The 22,882-nt window shown below is 38.5% G+C and overlaps 1 protein-coding gene across 1 annotated transcript in view; it reads right to left on the bottom strand.

Annotated features, from left to right (window-relative positions):
• Nucleotides 1-22,882, bottom strand: part of LOC123683290 — a 242,887-nt gene that overhangs the window by 20,891 nt on the left and 199,114 nt on the right. The window lies entirely within an intron of this gene.

Below are 22,882 nucleotides of genomic sequence, written 5' to 3'. Positions count from 1 at the left end.
TCTCTCGTTGTATTGCGGCCGTTTGTCTTCTAATGCTCTGCTCAAACGTATTGAGTGCATTCGATTCTTGTTGTGTTTGACAGGAGTCTTGATCAAGTAATGCCTCCAATTTTGCATCTTCGAAAACCTTCTCTCTTCCACCGCCATGCTGGTCTTCGAGGTCAAAATTACCGTTCTTGAAGCATTGAAACCACTCTCGGCACGATATTTCACTAATAGTGGCCAGACAGTAAGTATCTGAGAGCATTAAATGAGGCTCTGTCGCAGATTTCTTCATATTGAAGCAGAAAATTAAAACTATCGACGAATGAGGAGAATTAGGCTCCAGGCTGACATGTTTAATCGAGAATAACTCTATGATGCAGACACAAATCGATAGATGTTTCGAAGGCGTTATGTTTTTAAATACCTAAGCTTATTGCATGACATCTACGATGTATTTCTTTGGACTACCTCTTACCGCTACAGCTATTTATTGCAAAACGGCGGAAGCAAAGTTGTACATCATAAAATACATTCTTCCTTAAGAAATCAATTCTTTTAGGCAATATAGACTCCAACGCTCCTCAAGTTTTTCTGTATAAAGATTCCCCTTTGCTTTCCAAATAAGCCTCAACCTCGGGAATCATTTCTCCATTACAGCCAAATTTCTTTTCCTGGAGCATTCTTTTCAGAACTGCAAAAGCCAGTTACCACTGGGTGCCAGATCTGAAGAATAAACTAGGTAGAAGCGCAATTTGTTCATCGATTCCTGACAAGGAGCATTGTCTTGGTGGAAGAGAATTTATGTTGCATTTGAGTATGTTTCTTCTTAATTTCTGCACTCAAACAATTCGAAAAGTCATGTAATATTCAATGTTGTTGGTTTTACTTTCATCTGGCGATGTGGCACGATAGCAAAAACCTATACCTATACAGAACAATACAGATTCTCCTAACTGGCACAAGCTTTAATCTTTTGAGAGGTCTCACAGAGGCCCAGAAGAGTTGAAATAGAAAACCTACAAAAACATATTCCACTCAAATGCAATGATCTCGAGATTCGAGGCTGTAGATTTTGTTACGTAAATAACTATGGTTCGGAGTAATGTACTTCATATGGCTCTATCGAAACCTTCTAAAATTTAGACAATATATCAGTCTATTGCTGCATTAAGTGTGAGTTGGGTCTAGATATTTCCGCCATGGGTGGCTATTAGCAAGATAAAATACAATACTAGTTTAATCTTACACCACTTAGCGTTTCTAGGGCATATTAGTATTCTACGTTATTATTGATGTTCACTTCCGCACTTTTACACGCCCAACAGCGAATTAAACGAAGCCCAACCTGTACAGACAACTACTGTAATTCGAGGGGGTAATATATCTTCTCGATCACCTTCAACTGCAACTTCTTGCATGCAATTCGCAAGAATCCCCGATTCGGACAAAACATGCATCATCCTGAGCACCCCTTACTGCAATTTCTTGTATGTTTTCTCCGAAACCGGCATGATAAATAAGCTCATTCATCTCTGCAAATTCAAATATGATTACGGAGATTAATTTAAATCTGGCAACTCGGGAGAGAGGGAGCGCATTAACCAAAAGTTAGAAAACGAATTAGGGCCACCGTACGATAAAAACCTGGTAGCAGTATCAGTCCTGAGGGTTATTAGGCAAATAATTCAAAAGACGCCACAAGACGGAGGTGGTTCCGTGATCTCCGCCGTGTGATTGATGACTCTTTTTCCAGAATAGGCTGTCATATAATTGTCTTGTGATTTATCAGGGATAATGGCGCGGGTTCTCAGATGGAAATAAAAGATGCATCTCGGATCCCAACCCTGCAAATCTGTTTATGCTGCTCGGGATCTCCGATTATGGCACCGAGCGAAATTATTCAGAGTGATTGAACTTTTTGTGGTTGCGGTATAAGTGGCGTGGAGGATTTGCGAGATTAAAACAGACGCTGGGGTGCTCGATCTTTGTCGGCAATGGAGACCGAACTGGTTCAAGTCTTTACTCAATGAACAGGAGAAATATTTTATGAAGATCATTCGTTTTGGTTTTTATATCTAGTTGATTTGAATTTTCTTTTTCGAACAGTAAATGTCCAAATTTATTCAGTATTAAAGTGAGCCTATAGGAAGTATTAGAAGATCGTCGAAGTTTTAATGACTGCAGACAAAATTAACCAGTTGATACATGATAAGCAATGTTCATTCCTCTATCTGCTTGACTTAAAATAGAAAATGCAACACCAAGAAGGCTTTGAATTTTTTCTACCGAACTTGGCGAAATATTTAACTAATCAAAGGTGTCAATTGATCACCACCACCAATCTTATTAGTTTGACACACACACCCTTCTTGGCTTCCATCGAGTGATCGCATCCAAGACAATCTGTGATTTATGCCGAAGAGTTTCCAGTGTTGGTGGAGGATTAGCTAATTTCTTCAGTCTTCTAACAATCATATCCACACATGTTCGATAAGTGAAGAGTTGGGAGATCTAGGGGGTCACGGCAAGATATTGACATCAGCTTTTTTTGGAGAGCTCCATTGAATGCCTTACAATATGGGAACGAGCATTATCCTGATGAAAAAACGGGTCCTTTAGCCCCTGAACAAATGGAAAGATCTGGGGTTCTATCAGTTCTTAATATATCGGTGAGAATTCATATTCTCCAGGAAGAAGGCCAATTGAGATCTTCTGCTCATAAACAGAAGCACCCCATACCTTCACTCCTTCATTGTGGACGCACATGCCAGTCAACAGAAAACTGCAAATTGGACATCTATGTCGGAGCAGTATTGAGATTTCTCACTGAAGATCATCCTGTGCAATTCAAAGTTCTAATCCACAAGTTGTGTTCGATAGGATTGCAAGCCTTTGACGAGTTAGAGTTTTTGATCTTAACGGTAAACTGTACTACGTGTTAAATTATATTGAAGAGGGTTGCATTGCACTGCGACCTAAAGGTCTATTTTGCCTTCCATTAGAGCTATTTTTGCCATTCTACAGGTTGCCAGTTCCAGAGTATTAATGACCTCTTGCATCTGGAATGGCTTCAGGGAGGCTACTTTCACACTTCTACAAGTTTCTTGTCTTTAGCATATTTTACGTTGGCTAGCGATGACGAGGCATTCTGTCACCAGGTGATCTGAACTTTTTTCTCCTTCCAGGTTCTCCAGACCCAGGTGCTTTTTGAGGCGACAATGTCCTGTGAAGAATCCAGTGAAGAGATGTAGCGTATTCTTGCTAAGATCCAGATACTTCTTAGATCTCGCAGTGTCAAAGAGTTTCCAGAGAAGAGTTTTGGAGAACCTTTTTGGAACGATCCAACCTAAGGAGATTTCTCCAAGGTTACAAGACGTCCTTCATTTGGAAAAAATAGCTCGGCATTGATCTTGTACTCGAGAATTACTATTGATTGCTGCCCTGGACCTCATTATTTGTCTTGATCGTGCACTTTCTCGTCTTATATTTTCTTGGCCTCTACTCTCAGATAAGATTGCAGAACCTGGTCCTGCCATCTTGATGATAAATTCTCTGTATTCTGCAATTTACTCAAAATATCATACTGTTATTTTGATTGATATTCTGCTTTTTTCGATTAAGACGAATCCAACGAGTTTGAGATTATAAGAATCGGTTAAGCCGTTATTGAGTTATGTATAGTGTGACTTTCCTAATAACTCAGTGTTTTTTTTTTCTGCTGGAATTATGAAATTATATTCAGTGAAAGTATTATTTCATGTTTTATATCGATTGAAGGCCTTTCTTGCCTCATGAAGAAATAAGGCTTATTAATAATGTTGAATAGATGAAAAAACATGGATACGCAAGAACACCAAGCAGATTCCATAATTCCAGCTTAATGCGGGAAAATTAAACAGCGCTAAAATTATCCCGAATTATACCCCTAACTGCTGAACGCAGATCCTTTCTCAGAGTAAATAACCCTCTCAAAGCTGAAACGGCAAGATAAATAATACGGAATTTTCAAATTACCCAATTAAGATAAGTTCCAATCCGTTTTTAGGACTATCTAACCGAAAATTTCAATAGGAAATATCGGAAAGACAAATTGATGTCGAGTCTAAAAACTTGCGACAGATCTTAGGAGAATAGATTGCTTTTCTTCGGGTGTTAAGTTGGAAATTTTCGGATGCCAGTAGCGTAACATCCGTCATGCGAACGGAAATTGAAAGGAAATTTAAGAATTTTCTTTATTTTAAATTGACCAAAAAAATTTGAATATCTAGGCAGAAAGTTACCGGTTTGTTTCAAATGTTAGTATTGTTTTTTGTACACATTTGTTACCAAGCTACAGATGTGTAATTTCATCATAACTTTTGAACCTGGGAACAAATTTAAAATTTTTCAAAAAACGAAGAATATTCTAGTTAATAGCTAAGGATTTTCAATGTTTTAGGGGTATTTATTGTATTAACTTATGAGTCACATTACCAGGCTGAAAACGAAACTGCTTAGTTGTTTTGTAAATACGATGTTTCATTTTTATTATCCGCTCATCATTTCCTTTTTAATATTGAAGGCTGAAGAATATAATAAGAGCATTCTTGAATGGCACACTATGAAACAAGTCTCTCTGCTCTGATGCAGGATTCAGCGAGTATCATCGGCTACTTCCTTCACCTTTTTTTTTTTATCATTCATTATTACTATCAACTTGATTGAAGGTCTTGCACGGTGATTTGTGAGGTGGCATCTTGAACATTTTTCCAGAAAAGCTTTGGAAGAATACTTCGTTTTCAGTTTATGACGCGCATATCCCAGAAACGGGAAATGAAAAATATTATAATATAATGGAATGTGGTATGAAATGAAAACACTTCTCAATATTTCTTGAGCTGGATAAGGTGGAAATGATGAAATGGAATCGTTTCTCGTATATTTTGCATTCCATTCTGCGAATCAATATTCTGTTTGAAGAATTGGAAAGAAAAATAATCAGAAGCTGCCCCAAGTGGCAATAAAATTCGGCAACGTTTAGCAAAGCGAACGCCGATAAGCCTGATGAGTGAATGTGTCTTTTTAGAGTCACGCAACATCAAGATATTTATGTGTATAATGTGTAATACAGCACCTTTGATGGTTTTTGATTTGTATTAAATTTGTATTCTTTTCTGTTGTTGCTGACCGAATTGAATCTTATTTGGTACTTTGAATTTCTGTGATTTCTGTTGATTAAGCTTGAAATGTCGCCCTAGGCGAAGATCCTGACCCTCTTATACCCATTTTTCTGAAGCACCTTCAACATCAAATCCAAAAAAACGCTTACATATAAATAAAGGGTGTTTTTTTTTTAGAGCTATAGAACTTTAAATTGCAATAAAACAACGATGGATTATTCGATTGACATGAATTTTATTTATCCGCAAGATAATCTTGTGGCACTACATTTCAAATATGATTTCTGGCATATAACCGCCACGGCTGGCTCGGATGTAGTCCAATCTGGACGTCCAATTTTCGATGACTTTTTCCAACATTTGTGGCCGTATATCGGCAATAACACGGCGAATGTTGTCTTCCAAATGGTCAAGGGTTTGTGACTTATCCGCATAGACCAATGACTTTACATAGCCCGACAGAAAGTAATATAAGTAATAATAAATCGATTGTGGCACGAGCTTGTTAGAAACACAGCTCCTGGACATCATGGTTGTTCAATTCAGGAATGAAAAAGTCAGTAATCATGGCTGTATACCGATCACCATTGACTGTAACGTTCTGGCCATCATCGTTTTCGAGGAAGTACGGACCAATGATTCCACCAGCCCATAAAGCGCACCAAACAGTCAGTTTTTCTGGATGTAACGGTGTTTCGACATACACTTGAGGATTAGCTTTACTCCAAATGTGGCAGTTCTGTTTGTTGACGTAGCCATTCAACCAGAAGTGCGCTTTATCGCTAAACAAAATTCGCTTATGAAAATCGGGAACAATGGCAATCTCATTTTGGGCCCATTCGACGAATCTACGCCTTACTTGATGATCGTTTGTCTATTCATGATGAATTGCCAAACCAAACTGAGAATAAATCACTTGACAGCTGTTAAATCGCTCGTCATCTTGAACAGTAATGCCAACTTAAAGTTGTATACCTCGAAAAAAACACCCGTTATTATCGAAGATTTGATTAGGAGAGCATTTATTTTGCCAATTTCAGTTCGAAGCCTTTCCACGCCAATGGACGTCATGGCCTACTCCGCTAGCCGAAAACAAAGGATAGCCGTTTTATCAGAGTGCACTAATCCTTTATACAGAAACGGCGCAGGGAAAAGGAGAAAAAGGAGCCTTCTAATCTGGCAAGGACGATTAAGTGTTTCACTGATTCTCGACAACGACAGCTACGGTTGTCCTTGTGTCAGTGAGTAGAAAGATATTTATCCTGACTTGAGGAAAACGGATTACCAATCTATGAAAGTCAATCCAGTATTTTCAGGTTTCGGGAACGGTTACGCGTTCGGGAAAAATAGATTAATCAGAGTCTGTCTTTGGACTTATCAGAAAATGGTATTGATATATTACATCTTGCGGAGTTTAGTTTTGATGCAGTGGTTGCTGCTGATTGTTTCCAATTCTAGCTGATATATGAAGTTTGATTTTTGTCGGATAATGCAAGGTTGTTTACTCACTGGAACAGCTGTATGAAAAATCGAAGCATACTGGATATTATATCCGAAAATTTTTTTCTACAATGGCCATTCGAGATTTCAGAAAAGTTATTTTTAGCACACTATAATATATAATCTGAACGGTTGAATTTTGAACGATGATGCAATTAAAACTTTTGATCAGGATGTCAGTTTTACAACATATAAAAATTTCAATTTGATGCAGTTAGTGGTTCTTTCGATTCAACCCTGAATACATTTCTTTTTCTTTCTTATTATCAATTATTTTCAATCTTGGTACCTCAAGATTCGAAACTGTAAAGTTTGTGGTCGTTATATTCCTCTCGGAGTTTCCAGTTTCTCTTGGAAATATTTTTTCATGAATATCAGTCATGTTTTATTTTATTTGTGCATCTTTGAAACTGCATCAGTCTTCTCAATCAGTCTACCTATTCCTTATAGCTTCGGAAGATTTCAGAATCAGGAATTGATCCTTACAATTTATAGATATATAAGGTGTAGTAAAAACTAATACATTATTTTCACATGAAAAGCAAGACTTGAATTATGAAAATTAGAATGATCTGATTAAGATCAAATATGCGTTGTTTTATTCGATAACTTGTTGTCATTTCGAAGGAAATATCATTATGCCTCTCTCATAGAAGCTCTCGTTCCTATTGGTAAAAAATTGAGACAGTCGATTTTCACAAGCATCTGTTGAAGCGAACTTTTCACTAGCAAAATTTTTCGTCTTGAATAGAAACAGATTGTAATCCCTTGGTGCCCGGTCCGGACTCTAAGGTGAATGCATAAAAACTTCCCAACCAAGCTCCCTGAGCTTCTAGTGAGTCATTATCGATGTATGTAGCTTAGCGTTGTCCAGATGAAACACAATTCCTCTCCTATTGGCCAAAGCTGGCCGCTTCTGGGCTGTAGCTCCCTTCAGACGGTAAAATTGTTGATAGTACAGTTTCGAGTTAAAAGTTGAGCTGAAAGGGAGCAGCTCATTATAGATAATTTCCTGCCAATACCACCAAACACACAGCAAAACCTTTCTGGCCGTTTACGCCAGCGGACTGCCTTTCGACCACGACCGTTTTCGCTTGACGTTGTCGTAAGTGATAAACTTTTCATCACCAGTCACCAACCCCTTCAAAAAGGATTCGATTTCGTTGCGATTCAGCAGTGTTTCGCGGATGGTATTTCGGCCCATGAGGTTTTTCTTTGTGTTAACTCGCGTAGTACTCATACATCGAGCTGCTTCTTGAAACTTGAGGTTTTTTGTGCAATCTTTAGCTCTTGGGCAATCGAAACAGTGCTTATATGATGGTCGGACTCGACAATGTCCATGATTTCATCGACATTTTCGAAAATTGGCCTTCCAGTGCGTAGTGCGTTTTTGACATGCAAATCACCGGAAAGGAGCCCATGGATCCAAACTTGCGCATGATTGGCTGTTGCAGTATCAGGACCATAAACACTATTAACATTTTCAGCCGCTTTCAGTCTTGCATTTTCGCTTTTATTGAAGAAAAACTGTATACAGGGTGTCCCGTAAAGACCACGTCAAACCGAGGGAGAATGTAGATCAAAGGATAACCCGCTTAGTATGACAAAATTCCCATTATAAAAGTCAGCAAGACTCGTCGCTCCAAATGATCTTATTAAAAAAATCTGGATCTGCATGATGTTTTCCGAAATTTCTCGGCAAAATTGAATTTCGTTAAGGTGAATAATTATGCGAGTAATATTTTCGCACGTAAACAATTGCCATTGTTCACTAAGTAATGCAACATGAAAGATTTCTTAACAGAATTGACAAACTTGATTTTGTCAGAAAAAAGATATGGCTCTTTTTATCCAAATGAGTACGTTCATTTGGATAAAAAGAGCCATATCTTTTTTCTTTGAATATCAAATGACTTGTGTGATACCTCTTTGAAATCACTAAAAAATAGACAATTTATTGGTGTATTGTGCAGCAGTAGCTCGGTACATTTTTTTTCCACTACGATGGGCTAAACTTCATGAATAAAATAATCCACTACCAAAATTTCCAATAAAAATATTTCTCATAGTCCCCCTTCAAAATTTTCGGAGGATGTTCTCAATGTGAACGTTAAAATCATTCTTCAGCAATATTTTACTGAAAAAATTAACCAGAGAGATGTAAAATTGTACCAACCGTAAGGGCAAAACTATTGAGAGGGACAACAATTCATTATTAAAAAAAAAAAACAAATATCTCGAAAACGGTATAATGGGAATTTTGTCATAGCAGGTGGGTTATTCTTTGATCTACATTCTTCCTCGGTTTGACGTGGTCTTTACGGGACATCCTGTATAATCTAAGATTCGCTCAAACTAAACTGAGTCAACTAATCACAAAACTGTCATAAGGGTTTTTGTAGTACGGAATCTCATATTTCTAACTTAGTGGAACCCAATAAAATGCGAGATATAAATAACTGAAGTCATCTATTGGAAACATTATGGATTTCTTTTACTACACTCAATATTAGCTGACTCAAGTAATTATCACTATTTTCAGTACAGAATGTTATAGGTCGCTCACTATTTCACTGGGGATCAAAATAACGTATTCAGCAGCTACCATTAGAAAAAATATGGAAAGATCAAAGGGAATAGACAGGGACGCCGCCAGACATTTTAGCGCCCCGGGAAAATAAAAATAGCTTCGGCTGATTCATATGAATTTTTATTGAAGGACCTTCTGTTATTCCTCTCAGTCATCTTTTAAATTTCATATGAAATCATATTTTTTCAATTGAAATCACTTTATAAAATTTACCAAACGACGATTTGTCATAAAAAAACTTCCTGCATTGTTTAAAAGTATGTTGTTTATAAGTTTGGAGTAAAAAGACGACGTAGTATTAACTGACATTGCGCCCCAACGAAATATTCGGTTTGCCATTGTAATAGGAACATATCTAACTCCCTTCAACGACTACTGAAGTCAACGAAAAATCGCAGGCATCTCGCAGTTTCTCTTGTCGACTCACAAAACACCAATCAATCCGGCCACCTCCTTATCACGACCGAACGAACCGACACCCCAGGACAGATTTCCCGTTCCGAGAATTAATGACAAACCGGCATCATCCTCACCTTACGCCATCCATTACTTACCGCCGGAACGGTAAAACTCCGGAGGCCCGGAGTCGAACCAAACACCACCCGACAAGACGTCAACACTTCATTTATCACAACCCCTACCACCTCTCCCCCACCCTCTTTTATATGAAAATACAATGAACAATCGGACATTGACATGGGCCTGTAGATACCATTGTGTCCGATTGTACGGAACCCCTACGTCCCCCCCTCTAAGCCCCGCACCTGTCGCGACGGTATAAATCGCGCGTTTCCAGCGGCCATTGTGCGGATTTAATCCGGTGGAATCGATACGGCGATCCGTCCGTAATCCGTTACCGTCCGTATCGAGTATCGGATACTCGTAGGCCCGTTTCGGGAAACACGGGGATTTCGGTTTGGTCGATATCCGGTTCGGGATGTTGTTATAAGGGAGGGTGCTGTTGCAGGGTTGGACCTAAAGTGCGTTTAGTTTGAGAGGACGTTGATGTTTTTCCTCGAATATATCGATAATGTTTCGATTTTTGTATTATAAGATTATTTCTCATGGAATTCCCCAAGGCGACTGGCTTGTCTCTTGATTATACTTAAAAATTCACCTTCCATACAGAATGAATCGAATCTATAGAATATTTTACATTCGGATTTCAGATGAGAAAATGATAGATACTACTGCACACTACACAACTAGTTAAGTAGCTCAAGATTTGAGCTTTTGATGATATCACGAAATCCTAGCATCGAGATTCCACTAGAAATCTAGAAATCGATAATGATTCGACTCTTCAATACCATTAGGTGTACAACTTTGACCCGTAGTTTGGAAGAAGATGGTGTTGCGGTAAGTGGTAGTCGAATTAAATCAATCGTAGATCGTAGATGTCATACAATAAGCTTAGGTATTTTTAAACAGAACGCCATCGAAATATTAGTCGATTTGTGTCTGCATCATAAAGTTATTCTAGCTTAAACATGTCAGCTAACGAGCCAAATTCTCGTCATTTGCGGCAGGTTTTAATTTCTGCTTCTGGATTTTTGGGAGTGAAGCAAGGAGCCATTTCAAAACGCCTGAAAGTCATGGGAATGATTGAGAAACAAGGAAATTGGGTGCCGTACGAATTGAAGCCACGAGATGTTGAACGACATCTGTTTGCTTGTGAACAGCTGCTTGCAAAGCAAAGACAGAAGGGATTTCTGCATCGCATTGTGACTGGAGACGAGAAATGTGTCATTACGATAATCCAAAGTGCAGAAAATCATGTGGATACCTTCAGTAAAATACTATGCCCACAAAATCTTCATGTATGTAACACAAGTTACATGAAGTGATGAGCTAACCAATGAAATACTCTGCAAAAAAAGAGATGAGTTGGAAGAATTTCCAAAGACGATTATTTATTTAAAAACTCTGATAGTGCAAGATCCAAAAAGCAAGAAATGTGTGGCTTATAGGGCATTAACACCTCAGGAAGCATTTAATAAAAAGAGCGTTACCAGAAACTGACAAGTGATGATGTAACCTCTTTTTAGCCATTCCCAGATACTGGAGTTCATTAAAACTCTTGAACTGGAATAACGAGCTGTAGAGGAAGCAGTGTTAAAAACAGCGCTGATGAGGGGTATAATAGACCTCAAAGTCTAAAGGTGCAATATAGCAGTAATCAGTAAATAGCAACTAACATCAAGAATTTGAAAAGAGTCTATCATTCCATTCAAGGCATATCGATATTGGCTCTGATTCTGATAAAAGAGCTACATCTTTTTGAATTCTCCAAGACAATATCCCTGATCGTCTAATGTGCTCCTATATATTTCTCTATAACCTAGATACATTCCAACGGTTTTACTGGTTTGAAACGATTTGAGCTCCATTTCTTGGAGTTCCCCAAAAGAGTATTTATAGATTATATAAATCTCAATATAACCACAAAATAACTAGAGTTTGTATTGAAGTCATAGTTATATCACCTTCACACAAAAATCATATTCATTTTGAATTTCGAGCAATGTTTGAAAATATTTGTGAAGTTTTCCGAGACCTTTCTCAATTCCAAATGAAGATTCAACAATATTTTTCCATCCACAAATATTTGCCCTCCCATTTTCGAACATAAAATCTGGAACAAACTCAAAATGTGCAATTTCACGTGACTTTACGATCGCCGTGTTCAAACGACGATCGGAAAAACTTTCATCTGGTCGCATGAGCTTTTGTTGTCGCAGACATCAATCCCTCTCGGCCTCCCGTTCCCCCAACTGTATATCCCCTCATCAGCGCTGCGTACAGTACCGCCCGAATGTAAGGAAAAAGTTCGCCGACTTTTTCAGCGAACGTGTTTGCGTTTGATCCCGCTTTTTACGGAGAATGTCCCGGACCGAATGCGGATAGCGCAGGCGGCCATGCCATCAATCAGGCAGCGGCCAACTCGATTGTTCGGCAAGGAGAGAGACATACTTACAGGGTAGTCGGGCGAAAAATGAGTGTTTTATTGAATTACGGCCGAGGCCGTAGATTAGCCAGATCATACGCGAATTTTCGACGATTTGCTCGGACCTCTGGAAATTGATGGCTGATGGAAGGGCGATCGTAGGTGGCTTAAATATTCGTTGGGGGTGTAATTTCAGATGGGATTACCTACGTCCAGTTTATAGGCATTGATGGGGTTTAAAATTAATGTGTTTTTTATGTAGGGAATCGAGCTCCTTTGTGAGCTACAGAGTGTGTCACTGTTGGCTCCCACATTTACAAAAATCACTGTGGGAATAAGTTTGTTCTTAGAGGGGTGGGGTCTTGTTCGGAGGAGTGGATACTGTAGTTTTCAGCCTTGATCAGGATAGTAGCGAGATTTGAAAAATGGTCTACAGCTTTATCTCTCTTTCTCTGCTTAATGCCAGCCACTTTTTATCACTCTCTTCTGATAAAAACAGCTCCAAAACTGGAAGAGGCACCCCAAAAGACTACTCAAGACTCAAGACCTCAATCGAGATGAGATATCTAGTTTCAGGAAAGGAAACAAATTGAAATAAGGATCTCACTGAGATTCTCACAATGATATCTTCAATTTTGATGCTCATCACTATCTATGCCAAGTATATTGGATGTTCCAATTTAGTTCATTTTTGTTCATCTAAATTTGGTTTTATATTCATTAATTCATAACATTATTATTATTATTATTATTCACTGAATCGGGGTCGTTGAGGCTCCATTAGCCTTTCGGGACCTGCGACTTTGATCTTTTGTTCTTAACTCTACCTATTCATACAAAACCAGAGAGGCTTTCGATACGGTTAACGAAACTGGCGACATCTTAAGGAGTTTCTGCTATTACTTCGTGAGTATCCAGAACTGACCTTCCCATTTGGTTCTTAGGCCAGTCAGTCCCAGACATTTGCCCACTATGTGTTCGGCTGTTTCTACTTCCTTTCCTCAGAGCCTGCAGATATCATCTGCTGACTCGGTATTTGCACCGACAGTGTCCTGTCCTGTCACCAATCCCACCATTACCCGAAGCTCAGCTCGTGGTAGCTCCAAGAGCTTCCTGGTATAGGTCGGTGAAAGCACCTTGAATTTCTTTGCCTGAGCAAGACTCTATAGTCCCACTCCCATTGTTGGACCGCTGCCTTATATTGTTCTTTTCCAAACCCACAGAAGGGTTCAGGACCAACAAGTGTTAACCTTGATGCCCTTTTTGCACGTCAAAAGGCATTTTCAGGCCTTATATCCTTGAAGGGGTTACAATCACCGTTAGTGTGGATTTTGACCAGTACCTACTGCTGCTCTAAAAACCGCTGAATCAACTGAAGACAGCTTCAGGTTTCCGAGGAACCATTTTACTACAAAACACAAAAATTTCCAGGCCACATGATCTTTTTGTACGAGCAGTTTAACTTTTCTCCGCGCTTCCCAGATATGAGCTCCTATGCCATCAATCTCAGAGCCGAGGTTCTTAAGGGATGAAGAGGTCTTCAAGGGCATAGGAAGACCTGAAAATTGCACTTCACACGATACTTACACGATCAGCTAAATATGTGGATTGCCAATAGAAGCCATCATTTCGAAGATGCAATTCTCACAACATCTTTCTGACTTAAAATTGTTTTTCAATGTCTCCAACACTTATTTAAGAGCCTTGAGTAATGTTGATAGTTTGCTCGCTAGCTGGTGATCAGTTTGAGAATAACATCAAATTTATAGTTCCAGAATTATATATAGCTCTCTTGCACCAGCATTCTATTGCATTCATCAATACTAATGTAATTATTGAACTTAAAACATGTTTGATTTAAGACAACTGATTGTGTTGTGTCTACCATCATCTCTTTTACTATTGAAAGCCAAATTTGAAATATATGATTGGTTAGGTGCTAACTTGATTACTGGATCGCCACCTTCCAAGGAATCCCTGTTTTCTGAACGATAATAAATGCTCAAATTGCATGTTGATCGAAAAGTGAAGAACAGCCTATGTATCCGGAATTTTCATTATCCACTTCATGATTATGTTATTTTTGATGATTATGAATCTTTGAAATTCATAGATATGTTGTTCATCAAGCTATTACAAAACTCCCCAAAAGAATTCCATAAAATAAGCTCTAACAGTTTCCTAGAACTACCAATCAATTTAAAATATTTACTCACATCAATTTCCACCAATATGTGCGAAAAAAAAACTACATTGAATTATTCGTTATAACGTTCAATATCAACAAATATCAATCGTTCGATTAGTCTCATTTCATTATATAATTCAGGATCACCGCTCTGTCTGCAATTTATGGAATAACGTCCCAATTTGTATTGTTTATCTTTAATTTTCCATTTGATGGATATAAAACATAAAAGTGTATGCTCAAAATTATCATCGTTGGCTAATTATATAACTTTGAGGATCGATGGTTATTATTATTCATAATTTGGAATGAAACAACACACTGCTCATTAAAGTGTAACAGGGGCGGTTTTAGGTCATGACCGCGTCGGGGGAGGGGCTATTACCTCATTTACCTCCCATGAATGCACCCATGTAACTAATAAATATATCGCGAATGTAACCGAATAATATTATAATGCTTCTGTTCCGAGCATCAACAAATAATTTTAATGGGCCAAGAATACAGGGTGTGTTTATGAGTTTTTTTTTCTCATAAAGTGAAAAACTTTTTTCATTTGCCATTTTTATGAATTCGGCGTGGAACATAGATAGTATAGCAAGGAGTGAATGACTGAATTGAGAGAAAAATAGTGTAGGTTTTTTCATAAAAATAAGTTTTGTCACTTAAATATTGTAGTCGTTTTTTGCAAGTTTTTCAAATTTTAGAACAAACCAGATTCTGTTCGAGGAGATCCAAAGTCGATGTTAAGTTGTTGTTTAAATGCCTAGAGCACTTGTACGCGGAATTTATCGCCAGCTAAGTGAATTTGAAAGAGGTCGAATTATTGGTCTACGGAAGGCGGGGTTGTTATATCGAGAAATCGCTAACTGTACGAACAGAAATCCAACTACTGTTATGAGATTTTGTCAATGCTCAAAATCGAAAAGAGTAGAAACCGGACGTGGAAGGGCACAGATGAAGTTCAAGATCGACGTCTAAGATTTGTGATAACTCGTTCTTTGGCTGATGAGTGGTTAGGAGAATAAGGCCATCCTGTAACTGTCCAAACGGTTTACCGCCGGATAAGGTCTTTTGAACTGCAGCATTATCGACCCCATCTTGTGTTACCTCTGATGTTTGAGCATCGCTGCAATGATTACAGTGGTTCAGAAAACGTCAACATTGGAATGTGGAATGACATCAGGTCTTCTTTTCTGATAAATCTCGATTCTCCTTGGGAGCACATGATGGCCGAAGAAGGGTTAGACGACGTCGGGGAGAATGACGTGAACCTCAGTTTGATATTGAGCGTCATGTACACCGGACAGTAGGCGTTATGGTATGGGGTGCTATTGCACATGGAAGTAGGTCCATTTTAGTCTTTATTCGAGGTTACATGACAGCGCTGCGTTACCTTCAAGAAATAGTGTCCTCCCTAACCTTAACCGGCTCGAGAATTCAATATTTCAACAAGATAACGCCCGACCTCATGTTACCAGAGTTATTTTAAACTTTTTCGAAGCGAACCATGTGAATCCTTTGGCATGGCAGCCCAGATCCCCCGATCTTTCGCCCATAGAGCATGTTTGGGACATCATGGGTAGAAAGTTTGGAAATTTACCTCAGCCCCCACGGACTTTGGCGGGTCTGAGACATGAAGTACAGGTAGCTTGGAATAGTATCCCTCAAGAAGAAATAGACCATCTTATTGTATCAATGCCGAGATGTGTTGGGGATTGTATAGATAATCTCGGTGGACAAACACATCATTAACAAATTTATTGAAAAAAATGGAAAAGCCTTCGTATTTTCTCCAAATTTCAATCATTCGCTCCTTGCTATACTATCTTTGTTTTACCAAAAAAATAAAATAAAATTTAAACAGCTCCTTCTGGGTGTTGCAGTTTCTTTGTCAGTTAGTAAATATGAATTTTGTATTGCTGGTACAAGGGTATGGTTCATTTTGGTTTGTTTGAGAGCTTCCCAGAGTTTAATAGTAGGAATACCTTCATTATGTCAATGAACATAAGGTGAACGTCTTGGTTTACATCCACTTTCCTTTCTATTACCATCTTCAGAGTTACCACATTATCTTTGCCCATAACCCAGATGTTCTTCTTCTTCCAGATCTTTCAATATTCACCCTATATATAGCTTTATTATCATCGTCAACGTAATGCCAAACAAGTTGAGACCCCGACGAAGCCCATGGGGACCCAATAATCCAAAAAAATTGATTAGGACAACCTCGTCGGTCCGTTGTCCTTTCGGAACTTGTGTCAGATTTGATAGATAATTTACTATCGCTTCTATCTGGGTGACGATTATCTGAAAAATGGCCCGTTCGTCATTCGCTACACGAGGCATTAACTTCGGAATTTACGGTTTCGCTACCACTTCACATCATTAATCTCATTTTAAATTGGTTCTATTTTGTATCATATCATTTTAATTTGGGTAGATTGTTTTATGGCGGATTCCCGCTGATGGTGCTCGTTTTGGAGCAGGGATGGAGTAGGCGTGTCGCTATGCCTGTCAGTTTGATGAGAATTATTAGTTTTGGAGATGAAGTACGTATTGATTTTTTTTTTTGATCGTTGTATTTTACTTTTATGATAGGCGCTGAAACCTGAATTGAGATTTTTTGTGGAATGAGAAAAATTATAGAATTATTTTGGAAACGTGATGTTTGAAGAGCAGTTATCAAACAAAAATCTTCTTTGCATTTGTGCCTGAATCATTAACCACTATAAATACAATTTTTTTAGTTAAAAAGCTTCAACTTCGGTAATCACTTTTATCCATGGAGTATCCTTTTGAGGTCTGCAAAAAAGGCATTATTTACTGGAGACCAGATCAGGAGAATAAGTTGAGTGGTCAAGTATTGGTGTACAACTTTGCTTACGCCGTTTTGCAATAGATGGCTGTAGCGGTAAGTGGTAGTCGAAATAAATAGATCGTAGATGTCATACAATAAGCTAAGGTATTTGTGAACATAACGCCATCGAAATATTAGTCGATTTGTGTCTGTATCAGAAAGTCATTCTCGATTATACATGTCAGCTTATGAGCCAAATTCTCGTTATTTGCGGGAGCTTTTAGTTTCTGCTTTAATATGAAGAAATTGAGTCTGAGACTCATCGAATGCTCTCCAATATCTATGGTGAGGCCGCTAGTAGTGAAAGAACGTGCCGAAAGTGGTTTCAACGCTTCAAGAACGGTGATTTCGACGTCGAAGACCAGCTTGGCGGTGGAAGAGAGAAGGTTTTCGAAGATGCAGAATTGGAGGCATCACTTAATCAAGACTCGTGTCAAATGCATCAAGAATTGGCAGGATCAAACAACAAGCAATGAGCTATTTCAAAACGCCTGAAAGTCATGGGAATGATTTAGAATCAAGGAAATTGTGTGCCGTACGAGTTGAAGCCAAGAGATGAAGAATGGCGTTTGTTTGCTTTTGAACAGCTGCTTGCAAGCCTCAAATTTTGGAAAAACAAATGCGGAAGGAAAGTTGTAGAAAATGCAATTCGATTTGACCATGGTATTCATCGATTTGTGACGAGGATCATTGTCTTGGTGAAAGATAATTTTTTTCTTTCACATTTAAGGACGTTTTATCTAAATTTCTGTACTCAATCGATTCAATATGGTTTAATATTCACTGTTGCTGTTGTTCATCTTGGTCAAGTTAATCAAGGTAAAATATACCATACACGTCTCAATATAAGTATGCCAAAATAACCTGGCCAGCTGATGTTCAAGATATTACTCGCTTTGGACGGCTTTCACCGACTGCTTTCCACTCAGCTGGTGCTTTCCCCGAATCTGGAGTATAGTGATGAATTATTGTTTCTTTCACTTTTACACATCGATGCAAAAACTGCTGTTTATGCCACTCAAACAGCTCCAAACAGCGTTTGGATTCGATGATGCTCTGTTGCACTTTATGAGTGGTGAGCAAGTGCAACATTCATTTCGAGCAAAGCTTTCTCATGGACAAATTTTCATGCTAATTAGTGAAAACACTGTTTTCTGATATCTTCAGCTCCACCAACAGAGAGTTCAGCATGGTCGATGGTTATTCGACCACGTTTTTAAGTCAGCACAACACTTTCTAACCGTTGTCGTCGATGGAACACAGTCTGAATAATACTCATAAAGCTATTGCTTTGCTGGCACAGTATTTTTTCCAATCAGAAAACAGTGTTGACATAAATAGAATTCAGATTTTCTGAAGTTTACGGGAAGAATCATGTTCCATTGTATATTCGAATCTTTCAGCCAGTTTGCGTATCATTGAGTTTTCAGATCTCATTTCTGTGAAGCGAATTAATACATCCTTATCAATCTCGAGTATAATCAGAAATTTTTGATGGAGAAAACTTCAAATTGCAGTCAATTAGAATAAATCCAACTAGAAGTGATTCCCGCTCAACCAATTCCACCGACAATAACCTCAAGCCACAATAACCGGAAGCGGACCAATAAATTGTTACAAAACTTGCAGAGCCCACCAATCCGTAGGGAAAAGCCATCCTTTGACCTATTCCGGTCTACACACAGTTCCGCTCATAAATGTACAAAATCCGCCGGTTTCATGTGTCAAACAAACGAAATTAAATCCGTGGTAAATCATTTGTGAAATTGGAATACCAGTAGGCGGGCATTTTCAATCATTATGAATGATGGGATAATAAAAATTTTGCGGTTTGCAAAATGACCCTGGATGGGTACTCTATTGGGGTATTCGGAAAAATTCGTCATAAAAACGGGCGTCGGTATTCGTTTTTTCGGAATGATTACAATCGATTGATAGATGAGGTTGGTAATGGGTTGATGGGTGTATATTGAAAAAGTTCAAATTCATAGGTCGTTTGAAACTTGGGGGTTATTAGTTTATTTTAGGTTTGGTCAAAAACGCAGCGAATTCTGAACAAATGTCGGGTGTTTGGCACGATTTTATTCAATCGAATATGTGAAATTTTTTCATGAAAATAAACGATAAAGTACAACCAGTTTATTTTCTTGGATTAAAAGTGTGACTTCTCTCTGAATAAAACATGTCACTCTATTTTGAGATCCCGCTTTTTAAATTAGGTGTACAACTTTGTTTCCGCCGTTTTGAAATATAAGTAGCGGTAAGTGGTAGTTCAGATAAATAGATCGTAGAAGTCATACAATAAGCTTTGGTATTTGTGAACATAATGGCGGTGAAAGAGAGAAGGTTTTCGAAGATGCAGAATTGGAGGCATTACTTTATCCAGACTCGTGTTGAACGCAACAAGAATTGACAGGATCATTGGGAGTGACGCAACAAACAATTTCAAACCGCCTAAAAATCATGGGAATGATTCAGAAACAAGGAAATTAGGTGCCGTACGAGTTGAAGCCGAGAGATGTTGAACGGCGTTTGTTTACTTGTGAATAGCTGCTTGCAACGCAAATACAGATAGGATTTTTGCATCGCATTGTGACTGGAGACGGAAAATGGACTCATTACGATAATCCCAAGCGCAGAAAATCATGGGTGTATCCCGGCCATGTTTCCACACTGACGGCCAAACCGAATATTCACGGTTACAAGGTCATGATCAGTATTTGGTGGGACCAGCTCGGTGTAGTGTATTATGAGTTGTTAAAATTTACATAAACAATCACATGCGATCGTTATTGTATGCAATTAATGCGGTTGAGCCGAGCATTGAAAGATAAACGGCCGCAATACAACGAGATCAGATAAAGTGATTTTACAGCATGACAATGCTCGACGCCATATTGCGAAAGTGGTCAAGACATAATTGAAAACGTTGAAATGGGAAGACTCTGTCGCCGTATTTCCCAGACGTTGCTCTCTCGGACTATGACTTGTTTCGATCAATGGCATACGGCCTTCCAGGTCTTATGAAGAAGTAAGAAATTTTTTCGAATAGTGGTTCGCATCAAGAGATGCCCAATTTTTTCAATGCAGGATTCGTACGCTGCTTGGAAGATGGGAAAAATTAGTGGCCAGCGATGGAAATATTGTGGATCATAAAAGTAAAGCCAGTTTCTTAAAATAAAGCCTCGAATTGCGGAAAAAAAAACGGTGAAAGCAAAGTTTTACGCCTATGTATGTTTTCCTTTAGTGGAATTCCTGACAAGTGCAAACAAATATGAATTGAAAGGCATGATTCAGAACCGAATATAGTAGAACGTGAATAGCTTGTGAACTTGTATTTGAGAGACTTTGTTATTTAATTTGTACATAATTAGAGAGTGTTTAAATTAGGCACCTTCATGTAGAGCCTATCAGAGAAGACGTTTGGTGAAGTTATCGAATCATATTTCTTAATGACGGACAAAACCGAGCCTACATACATGTAGGATCCAGTTATTGTTCCCTGTAAATAATTGAGATGGTCAACCGGATGCTTGGAGACCTATTAGTTTCTTCAAAGGTCGAGGGCATGACAGTTTCAATGAATTTACAGGGAACGAATTGTTATTGTACATATAATGTAAAAAAGATCTTCGAGGTGTCGAAGATATGTCATGGAGTTGTAAATCTTGAAGAGATTTATTGGGGGGTTGATAAAGTTCGAAGACAACACGGTCGTACCATATGTGTCACATCTGTGTATCAGGTTCTAGTCCTTCTAGAATATTCGATTTCCAGGAATCCGCGAAGATCTTTGTGGGCGGTACGGCAAAATTCTTGTGTGGTCAAGCCGAAAGAAGGGAGGTCGATATTCGAGACAGGGTAAGTTCCAATCGGCAGAGAGACAGAGTCAAGTTCGGTCGGTCAACTTAAGACGTAAAACAAAAAGACGTTTCGCGGACTAGATTGAGATGAGTCGCGAACAAGTTAAAGACGAGACGACCGAAAACTTGAAGTACGACAAAGACGTGTTAATCGAAGACGTTTCGAGTAATTAAAACTAGAGTTAAAGACGAAATTCAGTACCGTAGTGAGAAACTTGTAATAAGGACGTTATTAGGATCTTCTCAATACTGAGTTTGTACTGTATAATCGTGGCTTTGTAAAGAGTTTAATTATTACAAATCCAACAAAGTCACGGAGAAAAAGACGAAAGGCCAGGTAATCGAATCATACCTCTAGACGATCGATTAACCAAGCCTACATACATGCCTTCGTAAACAAAAAGTTTTAGGGGGGTTTGAAATTTTTTTCTTTGAACGATTTCAAAGGTTCATAATGAAATGATAATAATTTAAATAATAAACTTCACCGGTACCTATATCTCAATACGCATCCCGAACCCTCAGAAATCTGCGAACGTAGGGTCGGAGAGAAGACCGGAAACATCCCGCAAATCCGCAACAGAAACTGGGAATCGGCAAAATAACCCGATAAATCGTGTTTGTTCCAGCTAATTACAACTGCCGTATTTCAGCGTGACCGTCACCGCTGTCCACACAAAATCACCAAGAGTTCGACCAAGATGAAAACAAATTATTCCAATAGGAGGTTCGGAAAAATAGCAGGGGCGCACGTTGACCCGCACTTGTCAGGGGTGATGGAATTTATGTCCGGCAGTTGTTTGTTAACGAGGAACTGAGGTTTGGTCGCGCCGGACCGCATGCGAGACTGAGAAATACTGCCAGACGGTTTGGGGCTGCGTTAGTTCGAGTTTCTGGGGCTTATAAGGAACTTGGGATGGTGTTGGCGGTGTTCTTACTGCGAATTCTAGTCGGCTGGGGTGATGAACTATGGACCTTAGACAGACCCGGTGGGTAGGTTTTGATGAAAGAAGTCTGTTGTAAAATACGAAGAAAACACTCATGAAATGGATCTGAATTACAGACATGCGGAGTTGAAAACCATATAACAATGTTTTGACGAATAATGTGTTCTATTTTAGATCTTCTCTTCAATTTTAATTTTGTATGAATATTTGTTAAAATACAAATAATAATAAGTTATGAAGTAATGTAAGACTACATTCCACTCCAGAAAGAAGAGTATTTTGTAGAGTAAGAAGAAGAGGAATAACTTTCAAATTAGTTCATTCATTTCTCTAGAGATGACAACAATCGAATGCAGCTTTACGTCCTATATTATATTATATATTTGAACATATTCAATTCATATTTGGGAGATAATAGACTCTTGGACTGAACACGACGGGAAAAGTTATGACAGTCGATGCCATAACTTTTTCAGAGGGGGAAGTAATTGTAATAATCGGGAATTGTAGATTTTCGATGATTTGGTCATCATTGTCATTGAACTTTTTTCAAAGGAGATACGAAAACAGGTACTCCGACACTGTAACTATCGATACGATTCATTCGTTATATTTGGAGAAAACGGAATATCGATTTCGAGAAAGTATATGCCTATAGTCACAAGCGATAAGAAGGTAACTCAGTATGTGATAGATACTTATTTGGTCAAAATGCCGTTCGTCAGAAGCTACATTCAGGTTCAGCGACAAAGTCCTGATGATTTTGTTCATAGTTTCTTCCAATCAATGCGTCCGACTTTTTTTTAGAATGCCCTTCATTCCACTTCTCCAAAGTTCTTATAT

Source organism: Harmonia axyridis, chromosome 6 (assembly GCF_914767665.1).
Source record: "Harmonia axyridis chromosome 6, icHarAxyr1.1, whole genome shotgun sequence".
NCBI classification, from domain to species: domain Eukaryota; kingdom Metazoa; phylum Arthropoda; class Insecta; order Coleoptera; family Coccinellidae; genus Harmonia; species Harmonia axyridis.
This window is presented reverse-complemented; position numbering and strand designations above follow the sequence as displayed.